At 37.9% G+C, this 22,585-nt stretch overlaps 1 protein-coding gene across 1 annotated transcript in view; it reads left to right on the top strand.

Annotated features, from left to right (window-relative positions):
- The window catches only part of LOC134844296 (protein LMBR1L-like), a 244,611-nt gene that overhangs the window by 145,895 nt on the left and 76,131 nt on the right, over window positions 1–22,585 (top strand). The gene's annotated exons all lie outside the window — the stretch shown is intronic.

Raw genomic sequence — 22,585 nt, 5'->3', positions numbered from 1 at the left:
TCAGACAAGTAAACAATGATTGACATGCTTTTTCTTCCGGAAATAAGTTCCCCTAAATATACTAAAAATGACAAGAAGATTTTTCTTATTAGGGATAAAAAAGAGCAATTTCTGTTGAGATTTGAAGGTCATGTTTGAAGTTTTCGAGGCGAGAAAAACTGGTTAGTTTTCATCACAATATAAATTATTTCATGGCAGAAGATCTTCAAAAACCATACAACCAGGCCAACTTTTTTGTAGTGAATGATCTTGCTTGTGTAAAAATATCTGCACCAAAATCTCTGCATCAAAAGGTATAAAAATAACTTTATCAGGAGAGTACAGTTCCTTGAAAATCAACCAATGCTAATTGAGACGAGTTTGTGGTGTAAACTTTTAGTTGTGCGGTCAGTTTTGGAGATTTCGAAATGGGGCAAGAACTGGGTGCAACCAAAAACTACCCAAAGTTTCGTTAAAATTAAAAAAAAACTTTGAAAAAACTAATCGAAACACCACATCAAAAAGAAACCAATAATTCGATTCATCATTTGTTAAGAAATTGAAGACAGCTATGTGAAAGCAAGCCTGCTTGAATCACAGCTAATTCATGAATTTTTTTAATTTCATTTTGCTATTCAAATTTTCTTTGGAAGAAAAGTTTGCATGACATCCCGCTCAAACGCAAAAACATTATCAGATTGCTTCATTTTTGAAACCGATTTTTTGCTTTCTTCTGAATAAACTCTCAAGTGTTTATAACCCCTCTGGTGCAGATTTAGTATTTTCTCGAGGAAGGTAAAGGCCATTTTCGGATAGATACATTTTCGATACCTTGAAGTTTTGAAGACCAGATTGATGGTCCTGCACATCAAGAAAACTATAAAAACCAATTTACATTTAAAAAAATGCACAGCAGGCAAATAAAGAAAACAGGCCAAATATACAAAATTAAGACTATTAAGATGATATTCGGTAAAGGGTAGAAAAGAAGAGAAATGTCAACTTTTTTCCTTCCCCCAGCTGCGCAACCTCATAGATATTTTTTCTGTTCACATTGTCCCATTGATAGTAGCTCAAATTGGCATGCAGACTAATAATGCCACGTCCAATTTATTTGGTATTCATACTTAACCTTATAAAACCCTTTTTACACCATAACACTGATGCTTATGTGAAGTGGAGGAGGGGCCAGGGAAAAGATTCGAAAAAACCAAGACCCAAATTAATAGAACACCATTAGAAATAAGCTCTGCTCGTCACCAAGGCAGAAATAGTTTTTTTGAAAATTGATATCAATTTTACCAGTATAAAAATAATTGGTCTGAGAAACGAAATGTTTTAGATCCTTCTTTTCACGTATGTCGGAAAGGGGATGTTAATTTTTTCATTTTTCAGACTAATTAGTTTTTTATAAAGATACTTTATGACTAAAAAATTTTTTTGATATTATTTTAACTTGTTCAATATTCAGTTGAGGTGATACAATTTAAATTGCTCCGCAGTATTCAATTTTATATTTAAAGAATTTAAGTAATTGCTTAGCTTTGGAACTTTCCAGGAGTCAAATTCACCAAAATTAAAAGCCACGTGAAGATCAGAAAAAAAAACTTTCCGACTATTTTCAAAAAGTTCTGAAATTCGATAACAAACCAATTTTTACAACCAACCACGGAGACAAATATCAAACAAAGGAAACAAAAACAAAAGTAACAAAATGAGCAACCCAAATCGTCGACCCATCATGGGAACATCCTCGATGTATAATATCTCAAGTGCATCTAATTCGGGTTTGCTGGCTTTCTTCGCTGTCCTTTATTTAGTGGATTTCAGAAAAAATCAAAGGGGGGGGGACTGGAAAAGAGACCAAAAATCAATTTGCGGTTGAAAAAAAAACACAAGAAAACTTTTGCGGGCAATTTCAAAAATACTTTGAAAAGTTTTATCGTCGCCATCAAAAAAAGCTATTCATACATTTTCCATATATGGAAATTGTATGCTTAGCATTTTTTGACAAAAGTTTTTCTTTTTCATTTAGTACGATACACCGAATTTTATGCCAAAACAAGAGAAAAGTTTTTCGAAAATTCGACGACACCATTTTAGCAAAATGTATGAAATGTGTATGATTAGTATTTTTTCATAGACTTAGTTTATGGAATTGTATGATTAGCCTTTTTAGTCTATGCAGGTCAACCCGTGTATTAATCGTTAGAATAAGGCCACTCAATTCGGAAACTTTTCGCTCAGATATCTACACATCTATATTTCTGTAATAAAGGCTAGCAGCTAGCTTTTGTTGGCTCTTTTCCAGTTCCCCCCCCCCTTTTCAAATTCAATTTCGAAAAGCTTAATTAACGTTGTCATAAGGCAATGATATTTGGCGTGGTGAACAAATCGACAACTGTGAACAGATTTGTTCTTCATATTTAACAGCGTAACATCACGCATTTAGCTGTAATAACACGTAAAACAAACATAAAACTCGGTTTTTTGAAAGGGGGGGGGGGGGAACTGGAAAAGAGCCTTTTTGTTTTGTCTTATGCAGCTCGTTGAACAAGTTTAACACAAGCTCAAAAAAATCCATGTACAAGAGCTGCCAATATTACAATATAGTTAATGTTAAAAGATTAGAGGTGCCAGTTAGGGGGGGGGGGGGGGTGTTGTAATCGGGGAGGGAACGAAAAAAGCCGGCTTAGCATCTTTGTCTCCAATCCCCTCCTCGTCCTCATCGACATCTCATGCAGGACCATCTACTGAAGATTGCACTGTGATGCTCAATCATGCATTTCGCCCAGGTCACTCAAGCAGCTCTAATCAGCCACACCCGGCAGGTGACATGAGCTCCATACAAAGCCAAATTAGCAGACCCCCACATACTCCGACAACGTCAGCCAGTACCTCTGGCTTGCTGCGGACTCCTCGATTATCAGGTATGATGGCCTCTTTGGGACTCTCGACGCCGCAAAAAGGTATCGGTTCTTCTACTGCTCCTATGAGTCCGGACACCCCGATGCCCAGTTCTCAAAACATGCGAAATATGTTTTCATTTTCTCCTGCTAGTCCAATGACTAGTGGAGCACAAGCATCGCCCAATTCACCATTTGCCGATGGACCCTCGTCTGCCGGAGGATCGATTAATCAGCCAAATTCTCTATTGGCGCCTGGTCACACGTCTGCTCCTCAGCCTGCTGGCCCCAGAAGGTTAAGTCAACATAGCGCGTCCGTTCGGGATCACAGAATTGGAAGACCACAGACATCCACTTTTCCTCGGAGTCGGAAACAGAAGTTACAGCGACCTTCAGTGATTCCGGGATACAATGCAGCTGATAATGATTACTCATGGATGCTTATCGGTGACAGACCAGGTTTATCTAGAGAAGACGTGGATAATATGTTCACTTATCCAGAAGACCCGATCGCACGCCAAGGGATAAAGTCTTCGGCAAGGTCTGTGCCCAGTCTTCCTGCAGAGGTTGAGGGTGACGAGGATCTTTCATGGGACAGAAGAGATGAGAAAGTTCATGTGGTTCCTCGGCGACATCAAAAATGGATGAATCCGGAAGACGGGTTTGCCATTAAGAAATCAGTTTTTGTGGTAAAAAAACACTTTATTTAAATCATCTGATACACGAACTGCTGTTAGGAATTTGGGCTTTTCAGCCGATTGCCTCATTAATTCCCCAAGAAAGCACAACAACCCCATTTAATTAACAAAAGTAGGCTCTTTTCCAGTTTCCCATCCCCCTCGTAAAATTTCAAAATAAAGCTGTTGAAAAATTGTTCACATGGCATTTTGCATGTAAGAAATGTTGTGAAAATTTGTTCACCTGTTCACGCTGACACGTTTTAATGCAGTTTATAACATGAAAAGTCGTTTTAATTAAGTTTTCATATATTAAATTTTTGAAAAAATCAAAGAGGGGGACTATTAAAGAGCCCGAAAGTAAAACTGACGTATGAAACTAATTTTTGTAGAGGCTAGGCTAATTGGCTGTTTTTCCTTCTTTCACCCCCCCCCCCCCCCCCCCCCCCCACTTCACATGAACATCATTTTTTTGGCGTAACGGGCGATTTTACAAGGTAAATTATGAACACCAAATATATTTGCCATGGCTTTATTAGTCCGTATGCCAATTTTCGGCTCTTTTCCAGTTCCCCCCCCCTTTCAAACTCAGTTTTGAAAAGTCTATTTAACGTTGTCACAATGCAATGAAATTTGGCGTGATGAACAAATCGACAATTTTGAACAGATTTGTTCTTCATAATTTACAGCGTAACTTCACGCATTTAGCCGTAATAACACGTAAAACAAATATAAAACTCGTTATTTTGAAGGGGGGAACTGGAAAAGAGCCCAATTTTCCAAACAATCGAATCATGTGAGCAAATTTTTCATTTATAAAATTTTGCAGGTGGAAGGAAGGAAAAAGAGCCGGCTAATTTAGCCCTCCCCCCCCGTCACAAAAAACCAACATAGCGTTGTAGTGTCAACCGGAGATTATACAACAGTAAATATGATGACCCAATATGTTTGATGGCAAACATATTTATTCTTCATACTTTACATCATTTCATCATGCGCATAAACATTTTATTATGAAAAACAACTATCTAAATAGAAGGTTAGAAAAGTTGCCGGGGAAGGCTGATAGAGAGGTGTGTGGGGAAAAGGAAAAAAAATTTCTTAACTTTTCCAGTTCCCCCTTTGATTTTCTCCGAAATGTAATATAAGATAGTCTTTTTAATATGACTTTTCATGTTTTAAACTGTAATGAAACTGTAAGCTTGAACAAATGAACAAATTTTTACATTTCTTCCTACATGCTAAATGCCGTGTAAACAACTTTTGGACAATTTAATTTCGCAATTTTACGAGGGAGGTGGAAAAAAAAGCTAACTTTTCTTCTAAATATTTGCAGGTGAACTGAAAAGGAGAAAAAATTTTCCCATGCATCCCATATTTGAGATTCAAATATAAAAAAATTTCTTTTTAACAATGCTAAATTGAGCTCTTTTCCACTCCCTCCTCCCTCATTTTAATATTTTTCAAATTAAAAAAATATCAAATTGATTATAAACTCAGTTAGTTCAATCAATTTGTATTCACTAAACTAGATTGTAAATGCCGGAAGCGTGAAAAATGCATATAATTACAGCCGGAATAGTCTCAAAACATGTGACACAGCTCATTTGTTGAATTACAATTTAAACAAAAATGAACTTTATCACGCTCTATAAGCATTGCTCGACAAAAGAAGATTCAATTAAATTCTTACAAAATCGGAAAATACTCCCAAAAAGACGAATCTGTGATTGCGGAGAATGGATGAGACTTTCAGTAACTGATCAGGAAGATCGATGGCGCTTTCCAAAACAAACAAGACTGCTCGTAGCCCTGAATGTTCCGACTGCCTTTTAAGGTTTATGGAGCAGCAGTAATAACATTAAAAAAATTAAATAAAATAAAATAAAATGAAATTTTTTTTTCTCTAAAATTTGAATTTTTTTAAAGAAAATCATTACCCCACACGCCATGTAAGATACAAAAAGATAGATTTCGTTCCTTGTAACAAATAAATTGTGGCAAATAAGGTTCCTTCAACCAATTTGGAACGATTCCAAAGACGGATTAAATCTCCGCTTACGCGTTAATAGCGCAAATTATATCGCGCGTTAATTGTCCCAAATTGGTCAAAATGACCAAAATGGCAATCTTTAAACCCTCATAACTTCACGAAAAATGATCACAGGTGAAATATCTTTTCAAATTTAAGCTCAGGACAACAATACCTTTTGAATGATATAAAAAATTCCGTCAAAAATGGCTAGTTAAAAAGTCGAAATTTGTCTAAAGAAAAAAAAACCCACCCCGAGCACAAATATTCCGTTACTTTCGTACCGAAAGTCGGAACAACAAGACTGCTCGTATCAGTGCGAAGCCCTGAATGTTCTAACTGTCCTCTAATGTCAATCAAAAACATTTTGCTGAAGAAATTTTATATAAGCTGTTCGAAAAAAAAGAGAAAACTTTGAGCTTTCCAAAAGTTTTTATTTCTTAAATTTATTCCCCCAAACTGTTTATTTCAGTTCAAATTGATATGATTAAATTTGCCGCTCACGCTTCAAAAGGATTAAATTTTAGCCAGCTAACAGTTGAAACGAGTAACCAACGCAAGAAATCGGAAAAAAAAACCGGCTAGTTTACAGAAAAAGGTCCAATTTTTGAATTATAAAAAATACATTACTTTAAAACTGTTTGAAAATCAAGAGCAAATTATGATTGACATTTTTTTGATAAAATGAACCCAATTTGAAAAAAAAAGATTCAATTGATAAATTTTCAATTCCGCTGAGAAATCTGAATAATAAAATCCATAGTCAAAAATAGGAGTCGGGCACGTTTTTCGTGAATTTTACACTTTTGCTGTTCATTAAGTTCATAGCGCAAATTATATCGCGCGTTAATTGTCCCAAATTGATCACAGGTGAAATATCTTTTAAAAATTAAGCTCGGGACAACAATACCTTTTGAATGACATAAAAAATTCCGTCAAAAATGGCTAGTTTAAAAGTCGAAATTTGTCTGAAGAAAAAAACAAGACTGCTCGTATCAAGGCAAAGCCCTGAATGTTCCGACTGCCTTTTAAGGCTTTTGGAGAAGTAATAACATCAATAAATATCATTAACAAATTAAATATAATAAAAAAATGAAAACTTTTTTCTAAAATTTGAAATTTTTTCTATGAAAAACATCCCCCCACACGCCATATAAACTACTAAAAAAAAAGATTTCACTCCTTCTAATAAATCAATTCAGGCAAATAAGCTCCTTTCAACCAATTTGGAACTATTTCTAAGACGGATTAAATCTCCGCTTACGCGTTAATAGCGCGAAATATATCGCGCGTTAATTGTCCCAAATTGGCCAAAATGGCAATCTTTAAACCCCCATATCTTTACAAAAAATGATCACAGGTGAATTATCTTTTCAAATTAAAGCTCAAAACAACAATAGCTTTTGAATGATATAAAAAATTCTGTCAAAAATGGCTATTTAAAAGGTCGAAATTTGTCTGAAGAAAAAAAACGCACCCCGAGCACAAGTATTCCGTTACTTTCGTATCGAAAGTCGGAACAAAAACCCCGAGCACAAATATTCCGTTACTTTCATATCGAAAGTCGAATTGAAAAGCCGATAACAAACACAAATTGGGAACATGGTTAAAAGGCACCCAATTGCTCTACTAACAAGTTATTGTTCCGACTTTCGATACGAAAGTAACGGAACATTTGTGCTCGGGTGGGTTTTTATTTCTTCAGACAAGTTTCGACTTTTAACTAGCCATTTTTGACGGAATTTCTTATATCATTCAAAAGTTTTTTGCTGTTTCGAGCTTTAATTTGAAAAGATAATTCACCTGTTATCATTTTTCGTAAAGTTATGGGGGTTTAAATATTTCCATTTTGGCCAATTTGGGACAATTAACGCGCGATTTATTTCGCGCTATTAGCGCGTAAGCAGAGATTTAATCCGTCTTAGAAAGCATTCCAAATTGGTTGAAAGACGCTTATTTGCCATAATTGATTTGTTACAAGGAGCGAAATTTATCCTTTTACACTTTATATGGCGTGTGGGGTGATGATTTTTATTTAAAAAGTTTCAAATTTTTGAGAAAAAAAATTTAATTTTATATTTTATTACCTTTTATTTTTTTTAGGTTATTACTGCTCCATAAACCTTAAAAGGCAGTCGGAACCTTCAGGGTTTCGCCCTGATACGAGCAATCTTGTTGTGTTTCTGTACCGCTGGTAGCAAAAGTATACAACTATCAAGCTTTGCAAAAAAAGATTTTGGTATCAGACATAGTTCAACAGTTGACTAGGATAACTAAGAACACAAGGTATAAGCGCAGATTTTGCTAACTAATTCAAAGAAAATTGGCGGATAAAGTTCACTGTGCGAATTTGATAGAAGTTGCTTCGTTAAAGAAAGTAAAATAGGGGAGGGGCGGTAAGCAAACAAAACGTTTTTTGTGGCATTTGTCGCGAGACCGTTTCCTCTAAGCTGTGGAGAACCATACAAAAGATTTCCTTCTACCTTTGATAAAAGACAGTGTTAATCGTGGATCAAAAAACATTTCAAATGAAAATCTTATGCAGATCTTGTAAAAAACGGTTTTTCGCACGAAACCGTGAAGCGATCCCAGAATTTTGTAGACCCAATCACAGTAGCATGTACTAATTGAGTGGAATGTTTATGGAACAATGACAACTTCGAAAACAAAAGACGATGGGAATTCGTAGATCTCTGTCAGATTTATATTTATGCAAGTTTTTGTGGAGAAAATTAAAAAAATGCATATAAAATTATTTGTTTGATGCACTTCTTGATGACATTAAAAAAATGAATCCATTTGAATTCTTTTTAATTTTTCTAAATGTGGGAGGAAAGTGGAAAAAAGCCCCATAATGCAATAAAACTTTGCTTGGTGGACGAACTAAAATTTTGAAAAAGGTTTGCTTACCACTCTTCCCATCTCGACATCGCATTCTCATCCAGAGCTTAACGTAAAACAATTTTATCAAAAAGTTGAAGCTTATAGATTCGAAAAGAGCTGGACAATAACTGCGTTTATAGAAGGTTATGGTCTTTTCATTATAACACCTCCAACTTAAGAGCAAATCAACTTTCATATACCCCAATGTTTGTCAATTTTAACTGATTGAAAACAAAACGTTTAATTTTGATTTGTAAGTACATTCATACAAAATCATGTCTCTGTTTTACTAGAGAAACGCGATTTAAATGGTGTGTCCAAATTTTCTTGATGACTCTTTAAAGCACTGATTTTTGGTTAACTTCAACTAAACAGCGTCGTTGCATTTTTGTGGTACGGGACATCTTTTTAGCCTATGATGCGCCGCCCAATTGGATCCCTCAACCGTTCCCTTTCCTATCCATCAAATCTCCAACGCCAAAATTCCCGTTTTTCAATTTCAGACCTCACCTCTTCTCCCCTACCCAGTTATTCTTCTAGCTCACCAACAAACAGTTTTTGAAACCTTATGTAGTTTTAATAATTCTGATATAAAAACCCCCGACGAAAACCTTGACTCCGAACTCAGCCCTACTAATTTTTCTCAGCCACCTCTCCAACCCATAACTCCATATGTCCCTGATAAACCATATCCCCCATCCTCTTTACACACTGACACTACCCCTATCCTCTCCCCTCTGCCAAGTAACGAGTCCGATATACCCAGCCCTATCACCAATGAATAAGTTAAGCATGTCTTAGATAACTTAACATCTCACCAACAACAATTTAACGACACCAATAACTCATTAACAATCCACAAACTAACCCACTCAGCTTCAACCTCCAGTTCCTCCGTTTGCTCGATTCACTTTGCATCTACATGAGCACATAGAGTTTTCAGGTAACGTAAGCAACATAATACTACACCTCAATTTCTTTAAGTCGCCCACGATCATCTCGACTATATTCCCACTATCCTCAACACACTAATACCCCAGATTTAATAATTCAAAACATAGCATGTTCCCTCAATATACTTACTACAACATAGAAAATGAAAATCAACATAACATGCGTCAATGAATATATATCTTACTCCCTATACTATCCTGGATCTCCTATTACAACTTTACTAACCCACTAAAATTCCCCTGAAAAACAACCCCGATGATAACGAACTTTGTGACACAATCAATCACCAACTAACCGACGCACTGCATGAAACTTTATTCACCGCCATAGGTTTAAATTAAGCACTAAACAGATTTATAGCACCCAAAGCAAATCGATATTCTATTAACCAATACGACTACACTGTGACCAGGTATATGGAAGATTGTCCGTACGACAATGATTCTAACATTAACCCACAACTAACTGAAAAACTCTTCATGAAATTAGAATATTTATTCCATCTGGACAGCACAAACGAAAAATTCGACCATATCATAGATCACGCACCATAAAAAACACTCGAGATTATAAACCATTCTTCCATAAATTCAACACTTCGCAATAATATTTAACTTCCTCACACCAAAAGAAAGAGATACTCTATAACCAAAATAACCCACACGTGCACACATTTTAATTTTATACAAAGACAGTACACACATAATTCACCATCCCGTAATGTACACCATTGTTTTATGTTCATTAACTCAAAATACACATCACCTTCTTCTTAAACTTCACATACTGCATCAAATCAAATAACTTCTTTTTCTTAAATTCCACTTTTCTTTTTTCTTTAAATTTCACCAAGCACTCATCTAAAGGATAAAATAAAACAAAAAAAAACTATTATTCAACTTTTAAATTTGTTTCTAACCATGTCAATAAATTTTCTTAGCGAAGTAATTTTAAAACAAACACAATAAATTGGTAATTTTGTGTAAGGTTTAAATGAAAAGTAGTAAAATAAAAATGCAAAATAAATTGAAGAAAACTAGCCTTTTTACGTGTGCTTCTTTTATAAACAAACAATTCTCATTTACTCGCCCACATTTCACGCACTTTTTTCACAGCAAAATCATTAACTTGCCCACGTAGATTTGTTTAACAAATAAAATTCAGTTTTCAGAAACCCAAAAGAGAAACCCAAAACACAACAACCTATTTTCGATAAAACGACTCAACCAAACAAAAAAAAAGAGAAAAACACCTGATAAAACAGAACAAAAAGTTGAATACGAAAAGAACCTCTGCTCAAAGAGACTGTTAAATTATATTCCCCTAACTGGCCTCATCCATCAGTATGAGGAAGTCCTGAGTGTGCTCTATAGCCGGCTCAACCCACCACGCTACACCACGCTTACGACACGCACTCTTATTTTTGACGACTGTTGAATTAGGGTGAGCGACTCTTTGAAATAACCGAAATTAAATAAAAACGCTAAAAAGCAAAAACAACTGATTATCATAAGAAAAACTGATCTCACTAACAAGATATAGATATAAATAGGCAATGTAAAAAAAATTCTTAGAAAAAAAGGAACGAGCAGCAAAGGGAGATGAAAATTCGCCGATTTTCACACTTTGGAATAGCAAATCTAATGGTTTATCGCCGTAGTCACAACACTCACAGGATTAAAATCTAGACCCAACATCGTAGCAAAAGTACCTCGAAGAAGAACAATGGCTAACTCGATGTTGATTTCATATACGGATCCCAGTCACTTGGCGCCTCACACAAAGAAGTCAAACTCCATCTTGCACGTAGTCTCGCTCTAGCTTAACGAAATCAACACAGCATTGCATAAACCTGAAGTTTTGACACAATCACTCTAGACAATCTTGGTTATACGAGACCCACTACTGAAAAACGAGCAACTGTCCCCTTCTCTCTATGAAGACACTTACTCCAAAACACGAACAACTATTTCTCCCCCTTCTCTCACGCATTCACTGCTTCAGAAAAAACTACTCCAAAAACCAAGAAATCTCTCCATCCATCCTTCACTGCAATAAACAGTACAACTTAAAACTCTCTGAACCTCGAATGGGCGGAACCAGTTTAAAACTAGTATGTATATCCAATTATATCATTGATATTTTATCATTGATCTCTATATAATATTTCTAACTAACCAATCATGGTCCATAACTAACCTTTACAATAATTTGTAACGCTGAAACTACTCATAGTTATAGCAACAGAACAAATTAATTCTAACTTAGAAGACAGTGCTTTTCCTTCACAACAGTTTCTGATATCTAACTCGCAAATACACTTCACAACAGTTTCTGATATCTAACTCGCAAGTATGCACTAGATCTATTCAGACTATGAGATGTAAGAGTAAGATTAAGATCAGTATTAGACTAAGAAATTGCACGGATCTATCCGGCCGAAAATATGATAGCGTGACGAACAGACGGTGTACCTTATCTGAAATTACTTTATGAGTGAGCCACCCCGGACATAGACATAAACTCAATCAGCATTCACCCTGGTACCAAAATAATCACAGTATCGTTTTTTTTTCTGGGTCGACTCCATCAATGAAGAAATGTCTTCTGAGCCCGCTGCTGTACGGGAAATCAAAAGCAAGTTAAGCAATTTAACCAAAAGCAATTATATCGGGTATTAGAACGCTAAGAAACATAGAAAATGATCAGCTCAATTATTCTCTTCCATTATTTGGTGCCGTTCGAGTCAAGCAAGCAAATACGCAGAGTACCTAAAACAGACCACTTAAATGGAGCTGCATTAACAAGATTAGGATATTTTTCTCTAGACCACAAAAATGCAAAGTTTGAACTAAAGTCTCCTGACTAATCCAATTTTTGCCGAAAAACGAAGAGGCAAGACACCTTTTTAATCATACAAAAACTGGATGAAAAACATTTAGACTTTTTATCATTTCGTAAGGTGCTTCAAATTTTCAAAAACACGGTAAATTATAACACACGCAAGGCTATAGCCAATTAAATAATCGAAAACATTTGTCAAACAAAGTACAAATGTGAAGATCTAATAACAGGCCTTTTAATTTAGCAAATTTGTCCAGACTAAGAACCTATGTTTTTCTATGAAGCGAACACGCTTGAATAACAAACTCTCCATTAGATAAAGTATCTTTTCAGCTCAAAATTTTCAAAATATTTCATTTACGGTCGCTGTCGACCTTGCTCGACATTGATAGACTTTCTCGAATCTTTTTGACCTGGCATCTAAATCATTGCTTATAATTGCTACTTTCCACATGTAAACTCTTTAATTTGCTTTACTGTTTCCGAATCAGTTTAGGCTTTGATTGTTTTTCATATGATTTCTTCGTATTTTTTTTGTGATATATAATTTTTGTCAGTAAACATTTGGCCACATTGTTTTAGGTTGATGATTTAACTGGATGCGACGTCCAAGTAATTCTAAGACATTTCTATGAAACATTATTAGTGTTGGAAAACTGTTTTCAGATGAAACAAAAGGTGACAACGAGTTATATCATATTTTGAGATTTTTTGGCAGCTGTTTATTTTCAAAAAAAAACTTTTAAAAAATTGGAGAAAAAAATTTACGTTGGTCAAATCGTGTATTGACGCTGGTTGTCTTACTTATCAAAAAACATGGTCAAACTATTTAACTTGGATTTGGACATTTGATCCACCCCAGACGGTCAAAACATAATTCGAGCAACCAGGGCTGTTAATCATTTAAAGATTTTCCGTTTTTCTAGCATTTTAATAGCATTTGCGAAAAAAAATTGGCTAACCTCGCATCCTAGCTGGGACGCAAGTGAAATGAAAACACAACGGGGATCTCGATTCATACGGCAAGTTTTCAACCCGCCCGCGTTCGATCTTCAGTCGACGGAAGCGAAAGCATACTACGAGCGCGAATGGGACCGTTTGAGAAAGCCAGCCGATACCAACCAGGAAGAGCTCGAGCGGAGACTCTGGCCTAAACCTCTAAGCAAATTGGATTCCGATTTGCAAACTTTTGAAGCGGATGGAACAATGCCTGGTGGATATTCGTTTAATTGTATAAAACATGATTACTCGAAGTACTTAGGAAAGTGCAAATTAATGACAGATGTTCTTCCCCTTCGTCAATTCGAAGGTCAAACCCAAGAATTGATCAAACTAAAGTTGTTTCCTCATTATATGTTGGAGGAGTATTCAGTTTTAGTCACCTTTGAACTGTTGGAACTGGCTCCCGGTGAAAAAAAGCAGCGCTCGTTGAGAAAACTTTACTGTTTACCGCCTGGTTATTACAAACCGCGAAAGGAACCTTTCAACACTGACAGGCATTGCAGACATAAGAAAAACATGGAAGTGGCACCTGGAGAAAAATGGGGCGTTTTTCAACTGGAAGAAGGTTACTTTTGGGTTGGCAAATATTGTCTCTTGTTGGAAGAAGGAGTGTTGCTGATAACCAGCAAAAAACCTCGACTTATGCGCATGTTCTATCTGTTCGAACGGGCCAGAAGACATCCACAAAAGACCAAATTCTGCTCCCAAATTCCAGGGTCTCCACGAAGAAAAGAACGGGTTCGTTTGTTTGACAAATTTTCGACATTCTTTTAAATGTTAATCCGATCCAAGGAGTTTGCTAATGGTTTGATAATGTATAGATTTTACAATATAATATAACAGCTTTTTGACAAATTGCTAAGTTTCAATTACAAGTTTCAGCATTTGTTAATAAAATAGATCTAAACGTTAAACAATCTAGAATTCTCCTATTAGGAACAAATACCTAACTCGATGCTTCCCAATTCCTGTAACGAGCACATGTGAATCAACGTTTTCTGAAACACCGGCTTTAAAAAAAATCCACCAAAAACGAATTACTGAGACACTTTTGAAAAGATTTTGACTAAAATTGCTTCGCCTTTTTCCTTGTTAGGGGTATATTGGCGTCGACGAAAACTTGGTAACTTAAGACTCGCTCGATTAGAAATTAATTTGCACCAAACCTTAACCTAATCCTAGCTTACTTTAAGCCCCCTTTAAATATTTTGCTCAATTTTTCCACACACAATTTTCAGCTTGATTGTTCTTTTTCGTCGCTGTTATAGTTCAAAGTTAATTTTTTTCTTTCCGACTTTCGAAGAAAATTTGTGCTCGAGGTCATTTTGTTCTCCAGACGAAGTTTCTACTTTTTAACTAGCTATTTTTGGCCGATATTTTTAATTGTATTGGATAGATAGGTTGCCTTAATTCAGTTTTAAAAAGATATTTCACCTGTAATCAGTTTTTGTAAAGTTTTAGGGGTTTGAAAAAAAAATTGGCCAATTTGGGACAATACGCGCGCAATAATTTGGTGATTTTAAAGGGCTAAAGGTCTATTTAATACGCTATAAATTGTTCCAAATATCTTTCTAAATATCTTTGTAAATATCTTAGGTGTTGTAAATATCTTACTCGACGCTAAGAACATCCTTTTTTTTCAATTGATGTTTTAAAAGGGTTTCGAAGACGATGAGGGGCAGTTGGAACATTCAGTCAGGGCTTCGCTTTGATAATTGCATCATTGTTTTTCGTTTACTGAAATTTGTAATTGAAGGTTTAAACGTTCGTCAAGTATCAAATATACTTTAGAAATTCTCATATTATCAAATGGTAAGCATTTAGGATACATTTCTACAACCATTGAACTCCATTACACAAAAATGAGCAACGTATTTGTATAATTTCTAGATCATCACGTCATTTTCAGATGAAAAAAGTGACTTAGGGCGCTTCCAGCAGTGACAAAAGGGTATAGAATTTATTTTTGTACCTATTTCAGATCAATTTTATTTGCTTACAGTTAATTCCATTTATTAATCCGACTTTCGAAAGAATAAGGCATGTTTACGCATGAGATGGTGTTTTTTTCATTTTGTCAATTTTTAACTTAGCCCTCTCGGTGGAATTTGTGTATACCACCTACTGAAAGATATTAGATCTGGAGCTGAAGTGAAAAATGATATTCCATCTGTGATTAATTTTCTCAATATTATAATGGATTGATGTTGAAACTACACGGAAGAAATTCAAGTTAGGATACCCAACTAACGCGAGCTATATTCCATTCCATTAAAATGTATGGCAAATTAAACCCTTCAAATTGAACTGGAGGCTAGCAATTTGCTGCTCTTAAAATGTTCGTTTTAACGACTTTTCATATAAGCTTAGCCAAAAAGCTCGTGATCGACCGGCTAATGAGAGTATCGAAACATTCAGGGTTTGCTCTGGTATACAAGCAGTCGTATATGTTCTTATTAATCGAAACTTCTGCATTTCGTTGGGCTAAAAGTTTATCTGTATCTTCATTGTTTAATTATTATCAAAAATTTTCCGGAAGAAAATTTACTCACTCTACAATCAAACCGTAAACAGTTCGGTTATAAATTACACACAGATTATCTACAAACTTTAACTATATACAAATTACATACAAATTTTATACAAATTCTAGAAATTATGTAAAAACTGTAAGAAAAATATTTAGGCTATATACTGATTTTTCAATTGGCTCGCCTGCCAAATATCATAAAAAACTAAAAACGAATTTAAACTGTAAACTAAACAAAGCATATCGACTATCAAGGCTTGACATTGTCATAGTGCTAAATTAGTCATCTGAGTTGTTATTTAGTTCTTGTTAGTTTCTCTTGTTAATCATTTCAGTTCTTTCAGTGCTAGAAATCATGGACAAGTATTTGGCCTTCGGAGTGTCTGACACCTTCGGATGACCTCTGAAACATTATCTTTGTGATCCAAGATACAGTTCAGTTGTTTTTACAAAAAGGATTTAATTCAAGTATCAAATTAGCGGTTTCAACATGGCGCAGCAAGCAGGCCCAAGTGGGGGGAAGAATCCATTTGGAATTACATCCTTTTGACTGCCTAAAATGTGCAGAACCTCCAATGTTAAGGGAATTTTGGGTAGATCGCTTCCAGTGGGGGATGGTTGCGAATCATTCCATGAATCCGATGAATTTCTACTTCGCTAGTACGATGGACGCCACGCAAATAGCTGCGTGGCCGGAAAACGTCGATGGCAAAAACCGGTTAGACGCGGAGCAAACTTTAATCTCGAATCTATACCTTTGCCTGGGGGAGAAAGGACAGGACAAATTTCCTAAACAAAAACTACTTCTAGATTTAGGGGCTTCACGTTATCCAAGGGCGCTCGATGCGTTGGAGGGGGAGTTCAAAGAAACATACGAAACTTTTCGGCCTCTGTCAAAAAAAACAGCAAATTGGGGAGTCGTTAGAGCAGTTTCATGCGGTTCTCAGTGGAGATGCGGCGCGCTGCTCCTTCGGTGCACTGGAAGCACGAGTGTTGCGCGATTTGTTCATTGTTATCATGACGAATCGCGAGGCTCAAAACCAGTTGTGTAGAGTCACAGAACCGCGGAAGGTATCGTATCGCCCTTTCCTACGAGCGGGGAGACAAATATGCCAAAACTTACGTTTCGACCGCAGGCACAGCAACAAGCAGTACCACATGCGGCGGGATGCAAATCAAGACGGAGCCGGTGGGAGTTATCAGAGGTGGATACCGGAACAACCGGGGGAGAGGACCTGGCCAAACCCAAGGCCGAGGATCGTACCGAGGAGGTATGAGCGCGGGAGACCGTAGATGTTATAATTGCTATACGCGGCTTCACAAGGGAGCACATGAACAAATGTGCAGCCAAGAACGTTACCTGCAACTTTTGTCGAAAATCGGGCCTTTTGAGCGGACGTGCCGGACCGAGAAAACAATCGGCGGAGATCATCGGTCGAAATGATTTAAGGAGAGGACGGTCATGAGCAATTTGAATCGGAGGAAACGGAGGATGACGAATCGAAACACGGAAGCTTGGTGTGATGGGTGAATACACCCCAAGAAAAACGTGTCCGACCTTGGGATTCTGTCAGCTCGGGGTTGACTACATGGTGATGGCAGTGGAAGCAAACAAAAATTAAGGAGCTACGAGTGGCGGGGGTAAAGATTCCTATTGAAATCAACGGGCGGAAAACGAGCATGTGGTTCGATAGTGGGTCACCAATTTCGATATTTACCCTTGGGGAATTCCGGAAAACATTAGACGCCGCAGGCATAAAACTGCAAGTAGTCGAGCCGAAGGACCAAGAATTTCGCGACTACGGAAATAACCCTATACACTTACTGGAGACAATGAGAGTGGAGCTGGTGTCTAATGGCTGGGTGAAATCTGCGTCAATCAGAGTCATCAGAGCAACTCGACCGTCCATAATCGAGTGCTGGTGCGAAAAATACGCAATTATTAGGTACAAGCCGATCTTTTTGCCAATTCAACAAAAGGGACGAAGGGTGCCAATAACACTCCAAGAAAATGCCTACGGGGAAATTGATAAATTAATCAAACAAGGGCACATAGAAAAGTTGGAAGACTGCTCGGATAAGTTTTTTGTATCTCCGATTGTATTTACGGTCAAGAAGGATGGCTCGGTAAAACTCGCACTCGATGCACGCGAATTAAATAAACAGGTACATAAGAACAACTAACAAATGCCAAACATCGAGGAACTAATGGACGCCGTCGGCCAAACGATAAGTGAAAAGAAAGGGGGCGAAACACACTTCTCCTTTTTGGATCTCCGCTACTGCCGATAAAACAAGATACCAGTTTGCATTGTAGTTTTTTCAACTAGTTGGTGGTAAATCGACCGGAACGTATAGGTTTAAAACCGGATTTTACGGTCTAACCACAATGCCGAAGGAATTTTAACGAGTAATGGATTCGATTCTTTCGGAATATCCACAGTCGGAAGCGTTTATCGATTCTTTCAGTGCTAGAAATCATTGACAGGTATTTGGCCTTCGGGGTGTCTGACACCTTCGGATGACCTCTGAAACATTATCTTTGTGATCCAAGATACAGTTCAGTTGTTTTTACAAAAAGGATTTAATTCAAGTATCAAATTAGCGGTTTCAACATGGCGCAGCAAGCAGGCCCAAGTGGGGGGAAGAATCCATTTGGAATTACATCCTTTTGACTGCCTAAAATGTGCCTAAAATGTGCAATGTTAAGGGAATTTTGGGTAGATCGCTTCCAGTGGGGGATGGTTGCGAATCATTCCATGAATCCGATGAATTTCTACTTCGCTAGTACGATGGACGCCACGCAAATAGCTGCGTTGCCGGAAAACGTCGATGGCAAAAACCGGTTAGACGCGGAGCAAACTTTAATCTCGAATCTATACCTTTGCCTGGGGGAGAAAGGACAGGACAAATTTCCTAAACAAAAACTACTTCTAGATTTAGGGGCTTCACGTTATCCAAGGGCGCTCGATGCGTTGGAGGGGGAGTTCAAAGAAACATACGAAACTTTTCGGCCTCTGTCAAAAAAAACAGCAAATTGGGGAGTCGTTAGAGCAGTTTCATGCGGTTCTCAGTGGAGATGCGGCGCGCTGCTCCTTCGGTGCACTGGAAGCACGAGTGTTGCGCGATTTGTTCATTGTTATCATGACGAATCGCGAGGCTCAAAACCAGTTGTGTAGAGTCACAGAACCGCGGAAGGTATCGTATCGCCCTTTCCTACGAGCGGGGAGACAAATATGCCAAAACTTACGTTTCGACCGCAGGCACAGCAACAAGCAGTACCACATGCGGCGGGATGCAAATCAAGACGGAGCCGGTGGGAGTTATCAGAGGTGGATACCGGAACAACCGGGGGAGAGGACCTGGCCAAACCCAAGGCCGAGGATCGTACCGAGGAGGTATGAGCGCGGGAGACCGTAGATGTTATAATTGCTATACGCGGCTTCACAAGGGAGCACATGAACAAATGTGCAGCCAAGAACGTTACCTGCAACTTTTGTCGAAAATCGGGCCTTTTGAGCGGACGTGCCGGACCGAGAAAACAATCGGCGGAGATCATCGGTCGAAATGATTTAAGGAGAGGACGGTCATGAGCAATTTGAATCGGAGGAAACGGAGGATGACGAATCGAAACACGGAAGCTTGGTGGGATGGGTGAATACACCCCAAGAAAAACGTGTCCGACCTTGGGATTCTGTCAGCTCGGGGTTGACTACATGGTGATGGCAGTGGAAGCAAACAAAAATTAAGGAGCTACGAGTAGCGGGGGTAAAGATTCCTATTAAAATCAATGGGCGGAAAACGAGCATGTGGTTCGATAGTGGGTCACCAATTTCGATATTTACCCTTGGGGAATTCCGGAAAACATTAGACGCCGCAGGCATAAAACTGCAAGTAGTCGAGCCGAAGGACCAAGAATTTCGCGACTACGGAAATAACCCTATACACTTACTGGAGACAATGAGAGTGGAGCTGGTGTCTAATGGCTGGGTGAAATCTGCGTCAATCAGAGTCATCAGAGCAACTCGACCGTCCGTAATCGAGTGCTGGTGCGAAAAATACGCAATTATTAGGTACAAGCCGATCTTTTTGCCAATTCAACAAAAGGGACGAAGGGTGCCAATAACACTCCAAGAAAAATCCTACGGGGAAATTGATAAATTAATCAAAAAAGGGCACATAGAAAAGTTGGAAGACTGCTCGGATAAGTTTTTTGTATCTCCGATTGTATTTACGGTCAAGAAGGATGGCTCGGTAAAACTCGCACTCGATGAACGCGAATTAAATAAACAGGTACATAAGAACAACTAACAAATGCCAAACATCGAGGAACTAATGGACGCCGTCGGCCAAACGATAAGTGAAAAGAAAGGGGGCGAAACACACTTCTCCACTTTGGATCTCCGCTACTGCCGATAAAACAAGATACCAGTTTGCATTGTAGTTTTTTCAACTAGTTGGTGGTAAATCGACCGGAACGTATAGGTTTAAAACCGGATTTTACGGTCTAACCACAATGCCGAAGGAATTTTAACGAGTAATGGATTCGATTCTTTCGGAATATCCACAGTCGGAAGCGTTTATCGACGATATCTTAAAAGTAACTAAAGGTTTTGAAAGGGAAAATATATCAACCGCGGAGAAATTCCTAAGGAAGCTAGACAAAGAAAACCTGTCCTTGAAACTAACGAAATGTAGTTCCGCCCAAAAAGAATGTGAATGGCTAGAAAATAAAATTTGGTCGACCGGAGTAACGCGGCTCAATCGGAAAAAGAAGTAAATCAAGGCAACCAAGAAAAACGTGTCCGACCTTGGGATTCTGTCAGCTCGGGGTTGACTACATGGTGATGGCAGTGGAAGCAAACAAAAATTAAGGAGCTACGAGTGGCGGGGGTAAAGATTCCTATTGAAATCAACGGGCGGAAAACGAGCATGTGGTTCGATAGTGGGTCACCAATTTCGATATTTACCCTTGGGGAATTCCGGAAAACATTAGACGCCGCAGGCATAAAACTGCAAGTAGTCGAGCCGAAGGACCAAGAATTTCGCGACTACGGAAATAACCCTATACACTTACTGGAGACAATGAGAGTGGAGCTGGTGTCTAATGGCTGGGTGAAATCTGCGTCAATCAGAGTCATCAGAGCAACTCGACCGTCCATAATCGAGTGCTGGTGCGAAAAATACGCAATTATTAGGTACAAGCCGATCTTTTTGCCAATTCAACAAAAGGGACGAAGGGTGCCAATAACACTCCAAGAAAAATCCTACGGGGAAATTGATAAATTAATCAAACAAGGGCACATAGAAAAGTTGGAAGACTGCTCGGATAAGTTTTTTGTATCTCCGATTGTATTTACGGTCAAGAAGGATGGCTCGGTAAAACTCGCACTCGATGCACGCGAATTAAATAAACAGGTACATAAGAACAACTAACAAATGCCAAACATCGAGGAACTAATGGACGCCGTCGGCCAAACGATAAGTGAAAAGAAAGGGGCGAAACACACTTCTCCTTTTTGGATCTCCGCTACTGCCGATAAAACAAGATACCAGTTTGCATTGTAGTTTTTTCAACTAGTTGGTGGTAAATCGACCGGAACGTATAGGTTTAAAACCGGTTTTTACGGTCTAACCACAATGCCGAAGGAATTTTAACGAGTAATGGATTCGATTCTTTCGGAATATCCACAGTCGGAAGCGTTTATCGACGATATCTTAAAAGTAACTAAAGGTTTTGAAAGAGAAAATATATCAACCGCGGAGAAATTCCTAAGGAAGTTAGACAAAGAAAACCTGTCCTTGAAACTAACGAAATGTAGTTCCGCCCAAAAAGAATGTGAATGGCTCGAACATAAAATTTGGTCGACCGGAGTAACGCGGCTCAATCGGAAAAAGAAGTAAATCAAGGCAATGGAACCGCCCCGCACACTATCTCAGCTAAAACTTTTTATGGGGTTAATTCACAGTCTACACAAGTATTTACCAGCATCGGCAGAGCCATCAGCCCCATTAAGACCGTTATTAAGTAAAAGAAACAAATACGTATGGACAGCGGAAACATTAGGAAATAAGAAGAAGAACAAAACAAGGTTTAGTCGGCTAAGAAGATGGCTCGATAGAATAATTCCATTTGATTTGGAGGTATAACACATCCCAGGGGCAAAAATCGGTTTAACGGACTATCTTTCAAGACACCCGAATAGCTAAGCAAAACCTGTGTCGGCTTACGACAGTATGTTCACGCCCACAAAATTAAATCAATTCAAATAAAACAAAATGATCCAAAGGTCTGGAAACTGTACATAATAACAATCATGATAACGTTGAAATATCGAACCGGAAATTAGCAAATCAAAAGACGATACGCAAAATTAGTAAACTAACATGGCCGCAAGAGGGCGAACGATCATTCAACTACAAGCCAACCAATCGGTAGTCAGATATTTGCATATGACGACGGTCACGAGATAAGCTGCGCCGACGGTCAAGCGTTGATATAAATAGCTTAGTTGGAGCAATTACTACTTGTAAACACAATCGCACAGAAACAATTTGAAGCAAACAATCAATTATAATGGACATAAAAATTCGGAAATTACAGAAATTTTTAGAACGCCTTCCTAGTATAACCAGTTGTGTCGAATATGAAGTGGAAGAGTTAGTCGGAGAAGTAAACCGAAAAGCAACTACTACGGAGACGAATAGTACAATAATAAACACAACCTTATCAATTCCTTCACAATTCCCTGATGAAACATTTCCCGCTGACGACCCG

Source organism: Symsagittifera roscoffensis, chromosome 4 (assembly GCF_963678635.1).
Source record: "Symsagittifera roscoffensis chromosome 4, txSymRosc1.1, whole genome shotgun sequence".
Lineage (NCBI taxonomy): Eukaryota > Metazoa > Xenacoelomorpha > Acoela > Convolutidae > Symsagittifera > Symsagittifera roscoffensis.
Note: the sequence above shows the minus strand (reverse complement) of the source record. Positions and strands in the feature narration are given on the sequence as shown.